The sequence below is a fragment of the Bos grunniens genome, chromosome 6 (assembly GCF_055505025.1).
Source record: "Bos grunniens cultivar Pamir isolate PY7600 chromosome 6, Bosgru_T2T1.0, whole genome shotgun sequence".
NCBI classification, from domain to species: domain Eukaryota; kingdom Metazoa; phylum Chordata; class Mammalia; order Artiodactyla; family Bovidae; genus Bos; species Bos grunniens.
The window spans coordinates 104,648,509-104,671,721 of NC_141170.1; the positions used below are offsets into that span (position 1 = coordinate 104,648,509).

General features: G+C 38.2%; 1 long non-coding RNA gene across 3 annotated transcripts in view; it reads right to left on the minus strand.

Moving 5' to 3' along the window:
* Window positions 1–23,213, minus strand: part of LOC147371147 (uncharacterized) — a 552,664-nt gene that overhangs the window by 154,482 nt on the left and 374,969 nt on the right. For 2 of the 3 annotated variants that reach the window (XR_015165914.1, XR_015165882.1), the window contains one exon: window positions 8,829–9,572. The exons of the other annotated variant lie outside the window; for it this stretch is intronic. This is a non-coding gene — a long non-coding RNA (uncharacterized LOC147371147). Of the gene's footprint in view, window positions 1–8,828; window positions 9,573–23,213 lie in introns of those variants that run through there. 3 annotated transcript variants of the gene reach the window in all.

A 23,213-nucleotide genomic window follows, 5' to 3' on the forward strand; every position in this document is an offset into this window, starting at 1 on the left:
GAGTTTTCTCTTACATCACAGTTCAAAAGCATCAATTCTGCAGAACTTATCTTTCTTTATAGTCCAACTCTCACATCCACACATGACTACTGGAAAAACCATAACTTTGACTAGACGGACCTCTGTCAGCAAGGTAATGTGTCTGCTTTTTAATATGCTGTCTAGGTTGGTCCTAATCACATGAGCCTATCCTAATCACATGAGCCTTTAAAAGGACCTCAGTCCTACAAACACAAGTAACTAAATTTTTTGACAGCCCCTTATCTTGGAAGAATACTTTGAGGCCCAAATGAGAAACATAGCCCCAGTCCTCATTTGATTTTGGATAATGAGACCCTGAGCAAAGAATCCAACCACTCCTGCCCAGATATCCAACCTATGTAATTGTGAGCTAATAAATGAATGTGATCTCCAGTTCACTGGTAATGTGAACACAAAAACAGAATTCTAATATGGGTTCCAATCATTTATCTTTGAGCTTTTCAAGCACCCTGCAATCATAATGAATCAATAACTAGCTCCAAGAATACTCACTTCCTATTTTGAACAACATATAACTTGAAAGACTGTACATAATATATTTCTTTCAGAAGTATATATCACTATTCTCAGTGTCACACAGAAATAAGTTCATTAAGAAAACAGGAAAGTTGGCAGATTCAAATTACAGAGTTTCAATGACATATGAAGTAGAGATCTTCGTTAAAGAGAATCTATTGTTTAAAAGAAGATTAGATAGAAGGCACAACAGTAATAAGATGAAGAATATACTAAGTACATTTGTAGTTCTTGGGTCTGAGAAATATCCTCTGTTCAGGAATATAAAAATACAGGGTCATAAAGGTTTGTAACTCAGTTATTTGGCCTTGCTTAAAGAGAACCCCAAATATGGCTACTTTGGGTTCGATCCCTGGGTTGGGAAGATTCCCTGGAGAGGGGAAAGGCTACCCACTCCAGTATTCCAGCCTGGAGAATTCCATGGACTGCATAGTCCATGGGGTCGAAAAGAGTCGGACACAACTGAGCAAGTTTCACTTTCACTTTCACTTAGTGTTAAGAGGCTATTACTCTACCAGATACCTGGAGATACTTGCTACTTTGTTTGAAAGTTATGACCAACCTAGATAGCATATTCAAAAGCAGAGACATTACTTTGCCAACAAAGGTTCGTCTAGTCAAGGCTATGGTTTTTCCAGTGGTCATGTATGGATGTGAGAGTTGGACTGTGAAGAAGGCTGAGCGCCGAAGAATTGATGCTTTTGAACTGTCGTGTTGGAGAAGATTCTTGAGAGTCCCTTGGACTGCAAGGAGATCCAACCAGTCCATTCTGAAGGGGATCAGCCCTGGGATTTCTTTGGAAGGAATGATGCTAAAGCTGAAACTCCAGTACTTTGGCCACCTCATGCAAAGAGTTGACTCATTGGAAAAGACTCTGATGCTGGGAGGGATTGGGGGCAGGAGGAGAAGGGGACAACAGAGGATGAGATGGCTGGATGGCATCACTGACTCGATGGACATGAGTCTGAGTGAACTCCGGGAGTTGGTGATGGACAGGGAGGCCTGGCGTGCTGCGATTCATGGGGTTGCAAAGAGTCGGACACAACTGAGCGACTGATCTGATCTGATCTGATCTGATTCACACATAGCCAGTGATTTGCTCCTAAATAAGCTCTGGCAACTTCCCCATTTGATACTATTCAAATCTGCATGGGCTGTCTGAGGAAATGTGAGCACCTAATGATGACCAGTGCTCAGGTGGGAAAGCACCCCTCAAAGAGCAATATTGTCCAGAGGAGCCAAACCTGATGGTGAGCTGCCACAAAATGTTCAGTTGTAAAATTAGAAGTATAAGGAAAAGTTCTTTCATAAAGATAAACCAGTTCAAATACAAGACATATTCTAGGTGTTTATCTTATGATAGGAGAACACAGTATGTCTAAGAAATCTAAAATAAAAAGAACATTTTTCCCCTTCCCCAAGGTCACTCAATAATATCATCAGCAAAAAAGAAAAAGATTTTAACCTTTAATTCCTCTCTTGGAGACTTCAGCAGCCATTTTTTTTTTTTTCCTGCTTTATTTTATTTTTTTTAATTTCAGGTATACACGTGCTCCCCATCCTGAACCCTCCTCCCTCCCCCTTCCCCATACCATCCCCCTGGGCCGTCCCAGCGCACCAGCCCCAAGCATCCAGCATCGTGCACTGAACCTGGACTGGCATCTCGTTTCATACATGACATTTCACATGTTTCAATGCCATTCTCCCAAATCTTCCCACCCTCTCCCTCTCCCACAGAGTCCATAAGACTGTTCTATACACCAGTGTCTCTTTTGCTGTCTCGTATACAGGGTTATCGTTACCATCTTTCTAAATTCCATATATATGCGTTAGTATACTGTATTTATGTTTTTCCTTCTGGCTTACTTCACTCTGTATAATAGGCTCCAGTTTCATCCACCTCATTAGAACTGATTCAAATGTATTCTTTTTAATGGCTGAGTAATACTCCATTGTGTATATGTACCACAGCTTTCTTATCCATTCATCTGCTGATGGACATCTAGGTTGCTTCCATGTCCTGGCTATTATAAACAGTGCTCAGCAGCCATTTTTACTATTCCTTGACTAACATTAAAATGGAAATATTTGATCTTGATTGTATTGTATGTTAGTTTTCACCTGTAGTTTTTTTACAAAAGTAAAATTGTCTCACCTGTACTGGCCCCCAAAATTCAGTTGAACTCTATGTGCTTTCATAGGAAATGGAAAAACAATTTTCCATTTGATCTCCACCATCATTGATAGTGAGATCCATGCCAAGAACATAAACCATATCTACATATCAGTTTTATAAAGGATCAGAAACAGGAAGAAACGGACCATAGTTTAAATCTGTCAACATAGTAAAGGTAGCAATGCTGCTGCTGCTGCTGCTAAGTCACTTCAGTCGTGTCCGACTCTGTGTGACCCCATAGACGGCAGCCCACCAGGCTCCCCCATCCCTGGGATTCTCCAGGCAAGAACACTGGAGTGGGTTGCCATTTCCTTCTCCAATGCATGAAAGTGAAAAGTGAAAGTGAAGTCGCTCAGTCGTGTCCAACTCTTAGCGACCCCATGGACTGCAGCCCACCAGGCTCCTCCGTCCATGGGATTTTCCAGGCAAGAGTACTGGAGTGGGGTGCCATTGCAATAAGCGGAGTTAAATTAGAATTTATTTCCTTTTTATAAATTCCATAACATTTTAGAGACTATATATATTTACAAGTAGCCTGGTTTGTTTATATGTTTGTTTTTCTGTTTTGGCTAAAAGATTAACAATTTGCTGTAGATACCTATCAGGCTTGGCTATTGCCAAAACTATCTTGGGAATTAAATCTATTCTCATGACTAATATAGTCTGTAAAAATCTGACATAATTTTTTTCATGGTACTGTTAGAGAAATAAAAACATTTCAAGAGTGTCCTTGAACAACTTTTGGTTTATCATAGCAAAAAAAGGATGTTGCTTTAACTTATTTTATGATAAAAGTTTGCATTTCTGTGACCTAAAATAATATTTTTTGTTTTGTTCCTTTACATTCTATTTATTCCATTTACTTTCTTTTGTTTTTTTCAATAAGACCAAATAAGAAACAGCCATTTAAAAAAAAAATGCTTCAACACTATATTTGATAGACAAAAATAAGAATAAGTACAATTATGATAAAACTAGGGTAGCAGATCCACTCCAATATTCTTGCCCAGGGAACCCCATGGACAGAGGAGCCTGGCAGGCTGCAGTCCACATGGTCACAGTCAGACATGACTGAAGCAACACAGCACACAGGCAGTGACTGCAGACCAATATCAATTTTTATGCATCAAACTATTAAATCATTATTGTCCGTACTGATTGTTTAGTTGGCTATTTCTAAGGCAATCAATGTATCTTGCCTAAAATTTTATCAATGAAACAAAATTTTAGATCATCTTATTCCCAATTACCACAGAAGTAAAACACATTTGATTAGCTCACTGAACTACTGTCAGTAAGTGGCCTCCCGGCTGTCCCTCTTGTCTCTCCCCATCTCAAGCTTATTCTCCATTAGCATCCCAAAACTCTGCAAAACCATAATCAGATCTTGCTGAAATCCACTCAGAACCCACTGTGATCTTTCATCTTACTCAGAGTTAACCCATTGTTTTTAAATGGTCTACAGGAAGCTGCACTGATTTCCCATGCCTCTTTGACCTTATCTCCTGATGTTCCTAAAGGCAGAGAAAAGCCCCAGCTTCAGGGCCTTAGCCCACTATTGCCTCTACCTGGAATATACTTCCCTATTCCTCATGGCTTGCTCCTTTTGTCCTTTTAGATCTTGACTTAAATACTACTTTCTCATGGAGTCTCTTTAGAGCCAATCTTTTCAAATCTGTAAAAGATACACACAAACATCCTACCTGTATACAGGCACTCCCTGTATTTGCTGCTACGTTACCAGTCCTAAAACCCTGCCTGGCACAAAGAAGGTGTCTCGAGGTATTCTGTTGTTGTTGTTAATGAATAACACAAGTACACGCGTGAGTGCTCAGTTGCTTCAGTCGTGTCCAACTCTTTGTGACCCTTATGGACTGTAGCCTGCCAGGCTCTTCAGTACAAATACATATGAAGCAAATAAAGTAAGATAATTTATTGGTCTTTTTTGCATATGTTACTTAGTTTCTTTAAGGCAGTTATTAATAATATCAATGCCTCAATTTTACATTTTGTGCCCATTTACTACCCTCCACATATGGACTATTTTAGTTAGTAGCTATTAATAATTAGTTATTACCTCATTGACTGTATTATTTATTGCATAACAAATTGCATAACAAATTACATGAAAACTTAGTAGCTAAAAACAAGAAATGTTTATCACTTCAGTGTCTGTAATGAGCAATGTGGGTGCCTCTCAGCTTAGTGGGTTCAGCCTCTCTCCGGAAGTTACAATCAAGCTGTCAGCTCTGACTCTAATCTTCACAGATGTGTAAAGGGCTCAGCATCTACTTTCACGTTCATTCAAGCCGGCTGAGAGTCCTCGCACTCAGGCCTCTGTATAAACCGCCAACGTGCATCCCTGTGACAGGGCAACTTGTGCTCCGAGAAAGAGAGCTAGGAAGGGCTTCGGAGACAGAAGCCACCATCTTTCACGACCTCATCTCAGAAGCAGCACCTCAGTCCAGCCCACATTCAAGGGGAGGGGACTACCAAGGGTATGAATACCAGAGACAGGGCCCCTCGGTGCTATCTGAGAGGCTGTTAATTTCAGACCATTTTATGGATAAAGAAGTTGAACCCTAGAGATGCAACTCTTCCCAAGGTATACAGTTAAAAGTAAGACAGAGTAATTCAAATTCTCTAATCAGCATCCTCTGAGGATCACTGATAATTTTAAATGTAATAAGTATTTTCAAAAAGTCAGAAGATATCTTTTTGTCTTGCTACATGCCACATACTATTTAATTGCTTTATATATGTCAATCCATTTAATCTCTAAAACAACCCTATAAGGTATACTTTTTATACACGTTTTACAGATGAGGAAAATGAGAAATAGAGAATTAAAGCAACTTTCTCAGAGTCATACAGCTAAAAAAGCATCAAAAGTAGCATTCAAACCCAGCCATCTGGCTTGGCTTAACAACCAGTACTCTATACTACACACCTCTTAGATCTATGAAAACTAAAGACTAAATGCTTTGCTAAGTCACTTCAGTCGTGAGCAACTCTGTGCAACCCCATAGACAGCAGCCCACCAGGCTCCCCTGTCCCTGGGACTCTCCAAGCAAGAACAGTGGAGTGGGTTGCCATCTCCTTCTCCAATGCATGAAAGTGAAAAGTGAAAGTGAAGTCGCTCAGTCATATCCGACTCTTAGCAACCCCATGGACTCCAGCCTACCAGGCTCCTCCATCCATGGGATTTTCCAGGCAAGAGTACTGGAGTGGGGTGCCATTGCCTTCTCCCTAAATGCTTTGCTGCTGCTGCTGCTGCTGCTAAGTCGCTTCAGTCATGTCCGACTCTGTGCAACCCCATAGAAGGCAGCCCACCAGGCTCCCCCGTCCCTGGGATTCTCCAGGCAAGAACACTGGAGTAGGTTGCCATTTCCTTCTCCAATGCATGAAAGTGAAAAGTGAAAGTGAAGTCACTCAGTCATATCCGACTCTTAGCGACCCTATGGACTGCAGCCTACCAGGCTCCTCCATCCATGGGATTTTCCAGGCAAGAGTACTGGAGTGGGGTGCCATTGCCTTCTCCCTAAATGCTTTAGTCTTCATCAAAATCTATTTTGTAGCTCTTGTCTTTTTATATTCAAAACAAGAGAGGAGCAACGCTATTTTAAAAATTGTCTTGTGGGGAAACTTTCATCTAAGAGGCAAAAATACCTCAGATTAAAAATCTTATTCATGGTGTGAACTGACCTGCAGTGAGAAGACAGCTGGGCAAGCACGTGTTGGTTGGATCTGTTCTAGATAGAATGTCTCACTGCTGACTATAATGTTCTCAGGTGAATAGCCCTTCCCCTTTCAAAGAAATAAGAAAGCCACACACAGAGAATGCATCCAGTACATGGGAAATACCTCTCCTCCTCTCTTCTTTCTAGTTTATAAAAGTTCCTCTTTCAAATGGTAATAAGTCACTTCAGAGAATGCGTTTTCTAAAGGATGACTGCCCTCCTTGAGTAGTGACACACTTAAGTCAGGCATGCAATAATCCCTAGAAATATACCGCCTGGAGTGTCTTATTGCTTAATTAGAGCTGGCACTGGGCCGGCTGCTTCTTAGCCTTGAATCAGTGCAAGAGCGCTGGAAGGAGGCAGGGGTATTTATTAAAAGTGCTATTTCAGGGGGATATAAAGTAATGGCACCGTGCCAGTCTGCAGAAAATAAAGCCAAACACTCTTGCTACCATAGTAAAATGTCAAACTGCCTGGCTTTGTTGTAGTCAGAGATTAAATCCATCATCGTGCCCATGATCAGGGTTTAAATGTGATCTCTGTTGTTCTAAAAGACTTTACAATCATTACTCAAGGACCACTATCAATGTAAACATATCTTTCCCCCAAAATAGTCATTGAACAGAAGGAGGAAGCCAACATTATAATTATGTAAACATATTCTCTTACTTTCTTGAATAGCCTACCATCTTTTTTTTTGTAAGTACATTTTAAAGAAGAGTAAATGGAGAGTTCATAGGAACTAGATGAGGAAAGTCTGTGACTCAAGCCGATGCCCCCCAGCTTCTATGTGTACTTACAGTGGACAGCAAATTTTACTTTTTCATAATCCCTACATTCAGTTCAGTTCAGTTCAGTTCAGTCACTCAGTCATGTCCGACTCTTTGCGACCCCATGAATTGCAGCACGCCAGGCCTCCCTGTCCATCGCCAACTCCCAGAGTTCACTCAAACTCATGTCCATCGAGTCAGTGATGCAATCCAGCCATCTCATCCTCTGTCGTCCCCTTCTCCTCCTGCCCCCAACCCCTCCCAGCATCAGAGTCTTTTCCAATGAGTCAACTCTTCGCATGAGGTGGCCAAAGTATTGGAGTTAGAAGTGCTCTATTTCTAGTTTTGAGACAGTCTATCTAGGGGATACAGTACTCTATTAACTAGGTCTTTTGTTCTCTCCTCAATAATTGGTTCCCATTTCTCCATTTTGTGTAATAGCGGAATTTACTCCTATCTCAACCCCTACTGGAACAGAACTTCTTGCCTCTAATCTAGCCCTTCCATGAGTTGGCCCTAAATGCTACTTTAGTTCTCCTTGGTGCTGGCTACCTGTCCACTCAGAACTCTACTGACTACCTATTTTGAAAGTTCTTGAGTAGACATTCTGAGTCTCAGACTAAATTTGATTATATTGCCAATGGTACTTGCACCTCACCTCCTTCTTTCTTATGCTGATCATTTTTCATTTTTAGATGACTAGTTAAAAGTTGCTAGGCCAATAGTGACAGCCTGAAACAACGGACATTTTTCCACTCTCATATTCAAATCCCTGCAATTTCAACATATGTGTTAGGGTTCTTACCCTAGCCGTCTCTTGCTCAGTCCTTGCTACCACCACTCAATGCAAAGTCATAACAGATGAAAAGTCAGTAACAAAATCCTCCGATATTCAGAAGAGGTAATGGTTTTGGGTTGACAGTGTAGGAAAACGGTTTCTAAATTTCACAAATACTACATAAAAATTCAATGTAAAATCATAGGTAAAAGGATACCTCAACCAGAAATTGTATGTTTTATGCAATACCATGAGCTTAAGTTAAGTAAAATTTCAATGCTTGTGCTTAAAAAAAACAGCCCCATCTTAAACTGCCAGAAGTCATGGCAGTTAGAGCTAAACCTACGCTAAATGTTAATTTTTCATGGAGACAAAAGAAACTGCTTTATTTATTCAAACTGAAGTATATAAGAAAAAACTATAGGCAGATCCTAGAGCAGCAACGAAGAACACTGTTTAACCTCTTCATCACCAAAGAATTTCAACTTGTCTTATGGATAGAAACAGTCCATACGAATGATTCTTTGTTTCACAATGAAAGTCAACAGAAATATGTATATGGTTTTCTTTATAAACAATCTTTCACAGTCATTGGATATCTGCATTCTTTCAAGATCAGGCTCTGTCTATACAATTTATTGAGCGCCCAATATGTTCTCATGGACAATGAACCAACTCTCCCAGCCAGTAGCAATGTACCTACGTGCCTAGAATATGAAATAAACTTTTACTGGAAGTCAAAACCAGCTATATAATTTGTGGTATAATGAATGCAAATGAAAATCCTAGGCAGAATGAAAATCCTAGGTTCCTTTTCCAAAGTTTATTAAAAATTGTTATGAATTTCAAGACAGCAACAGCAAATGGGATGCCCTGCTAAGTGTGGAGTCTTATGGAACTGCATAAATGTCACGTTCATGGCTGTGCTGCAAGTCCAAAGCACAGTAAGTACAATGCAATTAAATACATATGCTCAATGGCACTGTCACATAGGCAGCTTCTCACGTACACAGGTACTCTGTTAATTCAATCCTTTTTAGTTCGTTCAGCAACACAAACAAAAACATCTTCAATCCCACTGCACCAACCAAAAAGACAATTATCTTACTTAGAGCAAAAGAATTCATTCTCAGATAACTGGTGCTCATGACTTATTGGCAAAGCTGGTACATGTTCTAACACTAAAATAGAATTTTTAAAACATATTTATGTATTATTTTAGTTTGCTGAAGAGAGCTATTAATGTGTAAAATCTTTTGAAAAAGGAAGGCACAGCAAGTAAAGAAAAACAGGGTGTGTGTATAGGGGGAGGGGAGGGAGCGAGTGTCCATGCAGGTACTAATGGCAGAGACTTGGCTTCCAAGTTCCAGTTGAGTCTCTGCAGCATCATGTTTTGGAATTCCGAACTTGCAATGATTTGGAAATACTATAAGCCGCCACAGGCTTTTCTGTTTTTCTTTACGCAGTGTATATTTCTCCACCATGCCGATCTGGGAAAACAATTGACATCAGTCTTGACAGTACCAGAGTGGCAGGTTGCAGAGAGTCTCCTGGTGGAGAGAAGCAAAGGGCAGAAGAGACCATAGGCTAAGTTACTTAATTACTAATATCTGCCCAACAAGGACTGGAGTGAGATTTATGTGCTGAGAAATCAAGTAATCATTGATGTTCCAGGCAAGCAAGTCCAAAGCTTAGATTTTACTGGATCATATCAAAAGAGGGAGAAGAAACAGATGCATCTTCCCAACTGGGAAAAAAGAGTCAGGGTTATGGCTCAGAAAGAAACTATGTGTGATGCATATGTGCCTGATTATACTACGATGCCTTTCTTTTTCACGTATATCTAGAATATGCAATTTATTTCAATGTTTATGTAGTACTTGATATTCTATCAGCTTGGGAAAGATGACTGTTTCTATAAACGTCATCATGAAATGGAATTATAACTTGTTTGTTCAGATAACTTTTGTTTATCTCCCTGAGATATTCTAACACTGACAGAGACTCATACCACTCTTTGGCATGTGCACAAGCTAAGTTGCTTCAGTCGTGTCCAACTCTGTGTGACCCTACAGACTGTGGCCTGCCTCTGTCCATGGGATGCTCCAGGCAAGCATACTGGAGTGGGTTGCCATGCCTTTCTCCAGGGGATCTTTCTGATTCAGGGATCGAACTTGCATCTCTTTGATCTTCTGCATTGGCGAGTGGGTTCTTTACAACTAGCGCCACCTGGGAAGTCCATACCACTCTCTCACCTTTTTCCAAACATGTAATCAGAACAGATTCTTAGGAAAGTATCCTTTTCTTCTTTACTTGGCATAAAATACTGCTTTTCCCCCTTTGGGATCTTTTTTGTACAATCTCTTAATTCTATAATCACTTCGTATGTCGAGAGTATTTAAAAGTCTTGAGACATAATCTTTTTTTTTTTAACCAAGCAAGCCATGTATGTGCATCTTATTGTATGTGAGAAGCACCATTATTGCTAAGTACTTTTATGTATCAGTTCAGGGTTTATCACTGACTCAGTGAATGAAAATTTTTACCTTTAAAAATAGAGCCAAAGACTCTCAACAATATAAAATGGGAATAATATACCCTAGTCCCTGAAACAGAGAACTGTGGTTGTTTTTAGTATTAAAACCAGAGGAGGACTACATAAATCTTATATTCCCCTCTATACTCATTTTTAACTAATCTGTGTATAAGCTTTGAAGAGACCATAGTCAGCTCTAGGAATTAACCATAAAATTTTAAAATTCCTTTCTACACTATAATACTGTAAATCTAACTTACTTATTCCCACCAATTCCATAGTCGATGTGTGTATAGAAAATTTCCTTTTATTTTCTTAAGTTCTCGTGCAATCAAATTTCTCTAGACATCACGTGACTTTCAAGGACCATTCGGACCTATGCCCTGGTATCTAGGAACGTACTGATGGGGATAAACAGGAGGCTGGACATTATCTGCATTCTTCTTTGATTGATGGAGGTTATTGAGTTGCTTTGCATGCTCTTTACTTATTCAACATCCAAAAGTGACCACAATTAAAAGACATATTAAATTAGAAGTCAATGATGTAACTGAATTCACACCACCATAAGTTTAAACTGGCAACTCTAACAGTGGTCCCCTCTGCCTTTGATTTCTTAAATGGTCTTAGAAAACTATTTTGTTCAGGTAGTATAATAAGCCAGTACATATTCTGGGTCATAGACTACTACTTCAAGATGAGTATGTGATTTTTTCCCCAGGGTAGCCATATATTAACATGTTTTTCTTTTCTAAATAAGTTTATAGGGGAAAAAATCTCAACTTTCTGATTTTTTTTTCACTGTCTCTCACAGTTAAAACCTCTGTTGTCTGTTTTTGAAGGAACACTGAATCCTCACTGCATTTCTTCAGCTATATCAACAGTTTATGAGATGCTTTATCAAAAGAACATAAATTTAGTTATGTTACTACAAAGAAGTAAATTTAGTTTCCTTATTTTATACGTGCTACTGGATTTCTGAATTCCATGGGAACCACAGAAAAGAGATATGTTGGAATATGTTTAGTTTTTTTTTTTTAAAGGAAAAAAACACTATTCCCATTCATCATTATTTTTCTTCTGTCAACGTGAATTTAGAAAATCTTGCTACTAATTTTGCAAAATTGTGATTTTAAAGATTCTAAAAACCTGAGTGCTTTCTATTTTACCTAGAATTTTTAGTTACCATGTTACATTTCGTGTGCTTCAAACTTCATTGACTAAATAGGAATTATCTGTTATCATTCATTATGTAGGTTAGTAACAATATGAGACATATGCCTTTAGTAAAAATGCAGCAGGAAGGGCTACATAATTTATGAGACCCAGTGCAAAATAAAAATGTGAGGCCTCTTCTTTAAAAAGGATGAAAACTTTCTGGACAGTTATAATGGAGCCTTAAACCAAGTTTAAGACCCTTCTAAGTGTGACTCTATGTATTACTTGTCCGGACATTTAAATAATTCACTTTGTAAGAATGAAGAGTGCATACTGAGACAGCAATGCCCAAATCAATTCACTTAGATATTCCCCCAAACATTTCTAGTACAGGTTTCCCCTGATATCCAAAAAAAGACATTACCATGCAAACTTTCATGAGCCAAAATGGAGCAAAGCAAAGAAGCAGTACCTTAGAATACATCTCGCTAAAAGATGCACACAATAAATTGAGAAAAATTATGGATGCTCACAGACACAGGTCCGTGGCTTGATGTAGAAATGTTGAGTATAAATCCTGGGGAAGGCGCTCAGTGGTGCCCTCTCACTGCAAGGGGAACCCAGTGCGTCTCCAACACTATTTTTACTTTTTTTCATAAAAGTAAAAATTCTCTTCCATTCTGGAAAAGAGACACTGATGAAGATCTTTGATAAACAAAGTGGCAGAAAACAAACTTTCAAAAAGCAGGGGATGCCTGTAAATATTATTGGCATACATTGCCTAGATCACTGGGAAACAAAATGTTATTTAACGAATGTCTTACATCATTTTAAATTTAAGCAGTATAAACTGAAGTAGGTTCCACAGTTCTTTTTTTTATTATTATTCAGTTGTTAGTACTTGGTTCTATGAAAAGTTTTGAAATTTAATGTAGCACTGTAAATTTGAAACTTTTCTGAGCTATATATTTATATGAGATATATTTTGATAATATGTTTATAGTATGCATATATAAGAATGTTTTATATATATATATACTTGGTATACTTAAAATCATAAAAATAAACAAATTGAAATTGCTATTTAAATTTCTTTACATAGAAGGTCTCATGTTTCTTGCCTAATAAGAGATAATTGACTGAGTAAGGTTAAAGCACTGTTCATTCATTTAGCAACACTTATTAAGTACCTACAATATCCCAGGCAATATTACAAGTGCTGATAATGCTGCAGAGAACAAACGTGGTGCACAGCTGCATGAAGGCCAGTGTCTATAAAGAGATGAATGGATGAATAATATGTGGTATACACAGACAATAGAACATTATTCACCTAGTATATATATAAAAAGAAATGGCAAAGGAAAAAACTATTGTTTAATTCCACTGTGTGAGATGCTTAGAATAAGCAAATTTATAGATACAGAAAGTAGAGTAGAACTTATTAGGATCTAAGAATAAAGGAGTGAATTTATTGTTTAAACAGACTTTCTGTTTGGGATGATGAAAAATTATAGAAATAGTGGTAAAAGTACTTAATGTGTTAATACACTTAAAAATGGCTATAATAGGACATTTTATGTACGTATATTTACCATGATTTAAAAAAAAAAAAAAAAACTTCACAATAATAGAGTTGTATGCATCTCAAGAACACTGGAAACCAGAAAGGGCAGGCAAGTGATCAGAAAAGGAAGATGGAAATATAAGACTATTTTAAATAAAGAAGCAAACAAATACATGTTTGCCTATTTCTAAATTTAAATAAGGTGTTCCCCTAAATATACAGTTTAAAATAAATTTCTTTTCCTCACCATAATTTATGATCCATAAATGTCAGAAAAATATATCCCCCTTAGCAGCAGAAGTCAGACAAGATCAAACAGAATGCATTTGGGGTGATGGTTTATATTAGGATATTAGTCTTTGAGTTATTTGTTTAAAAAATGTAACACTAGTTAACCTTCTTAAAAGATCACCATGTGGGAAAGTTCAGTTCAGTTCAGTTCAGTCGCTCAGTCGTGTCTGACTCTGCGACCCCATGAATCGCAGCACGCCAGGCCTCCCTGTCCATCACCATCTCCCAGAGTTCACTCAAACTCACGTCCATCACCTCGGTGATGCCATCCAGCCATCTAATCCTCCGTCGTCCCCTTTTCCTCCTGCCCCCAATTCCTCCCAGCATCAGAGTCTTTTTCAATGACTCAACTCTTCACATGAGGTGGCCAAAGTACTGGCGTTTCAGCTTTAGCATCATTCCTTCCAAAGAACACCCAGGGCTGATCTCCTTTAGAATGGACTGGTTGGATCTCCTTGTAGTCCAAGGGACTTTCAAGAGTCTTCTCCAACACCACAGTTCAAAAGCATAAATTCTTCGGCACTCAGCTTTCTTCACAATCCAACTCTCACATCCATACATGACCACTGGACAAACCATAGCCTTGACTAGATGGACCTTTGTTGGCAAAGTAATGTCTCTGCTTTTGAATATGCTATCTAGGTTGGTCATAACTTTACTTCCAAGGAGTAAGCGTCTTTTAATTTCATGGCTGCAGTCACCATCTGCAGTGATTTTGGAGCCCCAGAAAATAAAGTCTGACACTGTTTCCACTGTTTCCCCATCTATTTCCCATGAAGTGATGGGACCAGATGCCATGATCTTCGTTTTCTGAATGTTGAGCTTTAAACCAACTTTTTCACTCTCCTCTTTCACTTTCATCAAGAGGCTTTTGAGTTCCTCTTCACTTTCTGCCATAAGGGTGGTGTCATCTCCACACATGAGGTTATTGATATTTCTCCCGACAATCTTGATTCCAGCTTGTGCTTCTTCCAGCCCAGCGTTTCTCATGATGTACTCTGCATTTAAGTTAAATAAACAGGGTGATAATATACAGCCTTGACATACTCCTTTTCTTATTAGGAACCAGTCTGATGTTCCATGTCCATTTCCAACTGTTGCTTCCTGACCAGGTTTTCACAAAAAAGGAAGTATTAAAGGATTTTCTATTTTCTTAATCTCACATAGAAATAAATATTTTCTCTTACATGTGTCATTTTAGAAAATGACAGAACACACTAATAAGAAGTGTTGTATTCATTAATCTCATCTATGTGTACCAAGCAATTTCTTTCCAATATAATTCTGTACTAGAAGAAGTTTAATAATTTAAGGTGGAATGCAGTGTTATTTCCTACAAAAATGCAATATATTATGAAGTATCCATGTCTGATACTTCAAAAATTATATATCCATATGGTGTTAAATAAACAGTTATTAAATCAATATCTTAATATCTGGCACTTAATTAACCACCAGGCATGCCTACTGTTGACATCTACCTGGCTTTCTGTAAACCCAGCTAAGACTAGAATCAGTTAAATGTTAATAACCTTATATGCAATTCACAGCTAAGTTCATAAATTCATATTTTCTTTTTTCCTACATCCTTTTTTTTCTGTTGACTATTTCTACACATATTAATGTATATCTGAATCTGAAAGCTTAAAATAAATTACGCCAAATGAAAATAAACTTGCAATGCAGCTTAACTGGGAAGAATCTCAATTGTTACACATCTTTAAAATTCACCAGGATTAATACTATATGTCATAATTTTTAATCTAAGTCTAAAAAGCTGAAGGAAATTATGGAAGCAGATTTTTTCTGAACCTATATATAAATAGCATTCATCTATTCCTTACAGGAGCACCTAGCCTAATCTTCATTACATGTTCAGAACAACTCTAATAGAAGGGAGTTAAATATTTAAAAGTACATGTACTATAGTAGGTATTTCCTGGGTTCAAATCCTGGCTCTGTCATTTATTAATAGTGTGAGAAACTACTTCCTTTTTCTTGACTCAGTTTCCTCATTTATAAAAATGAAAATAATAACATACTGACTTCATAGTACTGTTATGAAAAGACAATAAATGACTTAAAATAGTAAGTATGTGTAGTGTGTGTTAGTCCCAAAGTCATGTCCGACTCTTTGCAACCCCATGGATTGTAGCCACCAGGCTCCTCTGTCCGTGGGGATTCTCCAGGCAAGAAGACTGGAATATGCAGTAATACCCAGGGATTAAATCGGGGTCTCCTGCATTGCAGGTAGATTCTTTGCCATCTGAGCCAGCAGGGAATTTAAGATGTGTTATCAGATCCTTCTTGCTCACTTGCTCAGCAACTCAGTTGCTTCTGTACTGACTCTTTGTGACCGTAAAGACTGTAGTGCACCAGGCTCTTCTGTCCATGAGAATTCTCCAAACAAGAATACTGGAATGGGTTGTCATGCTCTCCTCCAGGAGATCATCCTGACCCAGGGATCAAACCCTCCTGCATTGGCAGGCGGGTTCTTTACCACTAGCCCCACCTGGGAAGCCCAATCAGATCCTAATTCTCTACTAATTCTTGTTATTTTAGAGGAAAAAGCAAGAATCTACCTATAAGATATTTCATCATTGGAAAGTTATGATTATTAAACTGTATCAATGGCATTTAGATAGAAAACTTTAAAATTAAAACACTTGTTGCTCCTACTTAGTATTATAATAACACAATTTTATTGAGGAAATGATGAATGAAATTTCAAGGTATCTTTCCTCACACCAATAGCCAAAGCACACAAGAATATTTTTTGGCAATCATTCACATATTTTAAAGTTTTTCCTTTGTAATATTTTTTGTAATAACTCAGATGTTTCCAACAAAGCCAATTTTATGGTAAATAACAAGTGGATGAAATTCTAGTTTGGTCTGTAAAATAGTTTTCAAGGAGTTTATTAGAATAGAATCTTAGGAACAATCTCTTCAGTCATAAGGCATTCAGGTTCTGATGTCATTAAAGATCCAGTCCCCCCCATATGTTCTATGGAGTTTAGTCCAAACATATTTTAAACCTTTACTAATTATTCTATCCAAAAAAGTGTTTCATTTAAATATTACTAAGTAAAATTTAAAATACTAGGAAAACATTAGGGTAAAAGTTTCAAGAACTTTAACAAGGACATACTACCATAAACAAGGGGGTCCAACCTTTCCCAAGGCAAAGCAAAGTTTTCCTGCTCAGGACTATTTCGTGAGGCTATTTTCTTCTGTGATTGACTAATGTTTGCTTTCGCTGGTTTTTGTGCTATGGGAGTTGAGTATTTGTTTTCTATCTACTGTGATTTTGCCCTCCTCTCCAAAACAATAAACTCTACATTCTAACAATATCAGCCACAAAAAATTAACCAAGCTAACTTTTATTACCTTGTTTTCTTGGACTATAAACATGATGAGGTGAGATGCACTCCTGACCCCCTGGACCAAGTCAAGTCAGAACACTGAAGTGATCGGTATTTATGGCAAGATCTATTGTCAAAGCATTGTTTAAAAACAAAATGAGGAAATGTCTCTTACCTACTATGATAGGATAGTACTGAGAAGCTATTCTATTGTATAGAATCTGGGCTAACATGCAGTGTTTAATTTTTTTTTAAGCTTTACAGTGATTTCTATACTTATCTAATATTTAAAACTTTCTGATAAATTTGAATAAAATTTTATTTTCTTTTTTCCCCTGTACATTACATTTTACCAAAGCTCTTTTTAAAGAAAAAATAAATGAGCTTTTCTATATTCAAACAAAATAATTTTTCAACATCTGGGTTGGGGGTTTTGAGAGGAGGAAAGGAAGAAGGCAGATACAATATCCCAAGTCCAAAAATCATCTAAACAGAGACAGAAAGTAGCAGCAGGAAATTAATACCATGTTTAAAAGAAAAAAAATGTTAATATAATGAAGCAAATGTTGAGCCAGATGCTACATATGAATGAACCCCTCTCCTAAGAAGCGCTGGCCACTTTTATAAAATTCAAGTGGCCCGATGAGAGTTGATGACCTTCCAAAAGTTTCAGACTAAAACAGTAACTGAATTATTCACAGGGTTTGGCTTAAGAAAATGTCAAACCTGTAAAAACCAACATATTTCTGTTTTGTATTTGTCAAAAGTGATGACATTCCTTCTAATGAATACATTTCACTTGAAAAGCCATTTGTAGTTTTTCTGCTGTTACCTTTTGTGTATACATAAAAACTTGTATTATTCTATTTGCATTATTCTAAAGCTCACAAGCAGACTTTAATTAATATACTTTCAATCAAAAATTTAGTTATCATTGTTGGAAATGTGAATAATATTAGTATTAATCTACCTGGCCAGGCAGACACAGACTAAATCAGTTCTGAGACACAGTTGTCCAAACTATTAAGGAAAATGTCAAAATTCACCTCAGATACATACTAATTAATTTTTACAGTCATAATTGGCTGTGAAAGTATCTGATACACGAACTATAATTTGGAAGCAATAGTAAAACCAAGATAACAGAAGAGAAGCTGACCATTCTTTTGGGAACTCCAATATTGGAACCGAATGTGGTAATTAAAATGTTTTATAGGAAGTTTGCCCATCTAACCAGACTAAAAAGTAACCCAGTAATTTCAACATTGTTAAATCATTGGCAAATTCCTTTGGTGAACTTTGTGACATAAACTATAGGGCAGCCTATTAAAAATTCACCAGCATGCAAAGCACATGTACACTTGCATGCCTTCAACTACGCTTATTATGATCTACATTCATGTGTTTTCCAATATACTATGTAAAACCCTGGAGGGCCAAGGCCAGATGAGGTATTTTATCTGCATTCTACCCTTGTCTGCCCCTTTGCTAACATTTCACTGAGCACAGTACACAGTTCAGCAAGCAATGTCAAATAACTGCTGGCTAACACCGTGCACACATCCTCCTGTACATAATATATGTTATCCATGAAATGCAAATATTTCAAGTATTTAAAGTGTATAACAAATTAACCAAAAGAGCACAAGAGGCAAAAAAGCAAAACAAAAGTTATATCCTTTCACTGAAGTTTTCTATTACTGAATGTTTAAACTCAACTATTTCAAAAACAATATACACAGAACACACTTTTCTAACCATAGAAATGAGAGATAATTTCAGTTCTTAGAAGTAACTAGAGATAAATTACCAAAGACAACTGATCTCTTTTTTTTCACTTCATCAAATACAAACCTTAAAATTACTTAGAAAACCATTGTGGTAATATGCTGCTCCAAAATGTTGCCAGTTAGAAAATACATTTTATCATCTGACAAGTCTTTATTTCCCCAGCCCTCCTTCATTAAAAAATACTTCTGTTGTTTGATGCATTTTTCCAGAGAGCAATAAATAGGTTAGATCATAAGTGACTTTATCCACTGACATACAGACTGACTGATGGAAACTTCTAACAGCCTTAAGACTTTAAGCCTTGCTACAAGGGTTTACATCAGACCCTTCGCAGAAGAGGAAAGCCATTTAATCCTAGAAACTTGCTAAACTTCCTACGAGACAAACCAGAGATTTTGTGTGTTTTATTAATTCCAAAAAAACAAAGCAAAAAAATATTTTTTATATCTCTGGGTGTTCATATTCCTTTTTTTCCCCCTGTATAACTGTGTATTGGAAAAGACTGAGCTTTGGGTGGCAAACCCAATTTCAATCTGCACATGTGTCATTTTCCCTACTCAGGGCTACTTATTGCTTGGGTCCCTGAGACTAACTGCTGCCACTTCATTCTGAAATGACGTTCAGGTTTAAAAAAAAGAAAAGTAGAAAGAGAGAGAGAAAGAATGCCAAGGGACACTGTGTTTATCCTCCTAAAAGCAAATTCAAAGGTTTCATAATTTAAATAGAAAGTGACCAGAGCGCACATTTGCCCAGGTGTTTTTTATTAAATTATTGAAAGCTTATTTCTCTGCATTTTTTAATTCTCAACTCCAATGTATATTTTCTATGTATTTGTACTGAATGAGAAAAAATTCCCAAAAGATTGCATACCAAAGAGCAGAGCCTCCTGTTGCCTGAGATTGATGTATGTTTATGAGGAAATCCAGCATGCAATTTTCAAAACCTGCAGATTCACTGTAAGTTAAACCATGTGGCCTCCACTCAAATCATTCCCTCCTTTCAAAACCAGTCTTTGGAACTCCCAGTTGCCCTTTTCCCTTAAATCTTTCCGCACTGATCTGTCCCCTCCGACCCCAGTTCTACCCGGTTGGAGCCACTGGGGGTGGTGATCCGCCAGCCATCTGTGTCCCTCTCTCTATCACTGAAGCACCGCTCCACTGCCCTCCCCAAAATGGAATCTTATTTGACGGCCATTTGCTCTTTTATCTCACAGAAGAATATTTTAAATAAAAAAGGACACTTTCTTTGATAGGAAATACCTGGAGGGTTTGATAAAAATATAGATCGCCGGCTTCATCCCAGAATCACACCACTGATGGGTAGAGAGAGATTTGCATTTTAAATCTGAGAACTTCCATTATTACTTTTATGCCATTGTAAGAGTGGGGAAAATATGTTCAGAAGGACATGCTTCTTTTCGTAACAATCCACAAATCTTTTAAAAGTATGTATTGCTGAATAGACAAATGAGAAGCAGAAATATCCAACCTCAAGCAGAAGTTAGAATTTTAAGAGCTATATAATGTGTCATCAGTAAATTTTCAAAAGACAGAAAAGAAAAATAGAAAACGCAGCTTTTGTTTCATTACCTGAATAGGAAGAGTCATGTAGCAACACTGTTGGAGTCTGAAGGCCACACAGCATCGTGTGAATTGATATGTGACCTTAATTCTCAGATAAAAGAAATTAAAATCCAGTTTAGGTAAAGAACTTGCTGTCCACTTTTAAACCTTTTGTTGGTTCATTGTCACTTAACCTAGGCCTCATTTACCTGGGGATTTGCACAGAATTCTGCTGGAGGGCCTCAGAGTTGTTCAATAACAATTTAAAAGCCAATTTAGGATTAGGCAGTTTAACCAGGTGAGCGGAGGGTTTCACTTAGCGAAAGAAAGCCGCAGCTTTGCCAGGAAGTCCTTACTGTGAGGCCCAGGGCTTGATTAGCCCGGGTTTGGAGGAGCTCGCACTCAGCGCGGGGATTAATCCGGTTCAAGCTACACCGTCCCGTTCATACAGGCAGCGGTCCGTGAGGACAGGCACGCGGGTGCCACAAGATTCAATACTTCATGCCTCTTCCGCGTATGAATTAGCACTTAGGGGATCACTGAATATTAAGACAGTCACTCCCGACTCATGCTGAAGAAGTGCACACGTTCAGAAGAGTCATAGCGGAAATCAGGAACCAGTGGGGATGCGCTGCCTTGAATAACTTGATGTGTCTATCCTGAGACGGCAGTGTTTTCCTTAGTAGAGAAAGGCACACTTATGAAACATTTCTCAGTCAATATTTTTATTTCTCTCAACCAAAGGCTATATCCCCTACCTATGCTTGTTCCAACAGTGAGCACACTGTGTCTGTGCGGTGTGGCCACATTCAAAGAGACATGGAGTCCTGTGTGCTCAGAATTCCTGCCAGTGAAAAGGCGGGATTCAGAGAAACGTGTGTGCTCAGCAAGTTGTGGAGAGCAAGGGATTCTCCTTCAAGGGCACTGAGATGTAGATTTTAAGAGAGTAGCACTGCCGATAAAAATTATTAGGTTCATTTACATTTCTGCAGATAAAACCAGTCTCTGAGAAGAAAGGAATATGTGCAAGAGAATAGACAGAGACAAACGGGCAAAAAAATCAAAGGCTGGTAAAAGGGATGATGAGTAGAACAAATGGCTGATTGTTCATGTAACAAGGTTCTAGAAGAGAGTGGTTCCAGTCGAGAGTGGTTCAGGGATCAGCATCAGCAGCATCACTTGGAAGCACGTGAGAGCGGCAGCACTCTCCCTAGACCTACTGAATAGGACTCTGTATTTTAACCAGGTCTCTAAGCTGTGCATACCCACATGAATGTTTAAGGTTCCCTGTTCTAAAACCTATAGCCAGAGAGAATGATGAGTAGAGATATGGGCTTTGAGCTCCAGAACACGTTTCAAATTTTATTTTTAGATGAAGGAAGGTAGAGTAAGAGTTTGAGTCTGGGAGTTATTTTAGCAAGAGGAATATGCTACTGTGTATCAGAATATTTGGATATATTACCATTACGATGCTGGAGAAGACTCTTGAGACACCCTTGGGCTGCAAGGAGATCAAACCATTCAATCCTAAAGGAAATCAACTCTGAATATTCATTGGAATGACTGTTGCTGAAGCTGAAATTCCAATACTTTGGTCAGCTGATGTGAGCAGCTGACTCATTAGAAAAGACCCTGATGCTGGGAAAGACTGAAGGCAAAAGAAGGAGGTGGCAGAGGATGAGATGGCTAGATAGCATCACCAACTCACTGGACATGAATTTGAGCAAACTCCAGGAGATGGTGAAGAACAGAGAAACCTGGTGTGCTGCAGTCCCTGGGATCTCAAACAGTCACATGCTACACTCCATGAAACCGCAAAGAGACATGACTTTGCAAATGAACAACAACAACACATATACATATGTATAAAAGAAAAACAATTAGAATTTAATTGAGGTAGTTGAGTTGACAACCATGTAGGATAAGTACTTTAAGAGATATTTAAATGCATTATGCTAAGTCGCTTCAGTCGTGTCTGACTCTGTGCGACCCCAGAGATGGCAGCCCATCAGGCTTCCCCGTCCCTGGGATTCTCCAGACAAGAACACTGGAGTGGGTTGCCATTTCCTTCTCCAATGCGTGAAAGTGAAGTCGCTCAGTCGTGTCCAACTCTTCGGGACCCCATGGACTGCAGCCTACCAGGCTCCTCCATCCATGGGATTTTCCAGGCAAGAGTACTGGAGTGGGGTGCCATCATTCTATATTTTCTTTTATACTAATTCCTAAAATGTATCAGAACTCCTAACTCCTCCATTCCCAAATACTAAATGTTCCCAAGAATGTCATTCTCAGGCAACATTTTATCAACTGGCAATTCAAAAAAGGCTCACTCTCTACATGATAAGCTCACAAAACATACATCAACCTAGTCAGCACCTAAAGAAACCTAATGCAAAATTGTGATTAACACCATGAAAAGTAAGGGTCAAGATGAAAAGATGGCAAAGACTAATTTGTGTGAGAGAACAGATCAAGAAATATATAGGTCCTCTGATATCCAAATCCAGGGATAAGAGACACTGGGTAAGAGACAGATAGTGGTGGACTGAATGTAACCAGTGTCATTTACCTAGAAGTTCATTGATAGAGAATTGATACAATGTCAGGAAAAGATTTAACCCAGGTGTCCTTCCTATTAAAGAATCATGATGATAATTTATGTTGCAGCACTGAGCATGATCCACACTCAAGAGTATGAAGTTGTGAGCTTTTTATCTGTGGCTTCTTTTCCTCTGGGCCTCTAAGTCATTTTGCCATGAATAAGTTCTCTCTTAAAGGCATACACAGCAGGGTTGCCCAGTATATATAAGAATCTTCTGCAATTATAGACGAGTCCGTGTGGGAAACCATCTGTTGAAGACTGTTATCTATGCTAACCATACTGCACTCAGACACTAAAACAACTGTCCTGCCTCAATGAT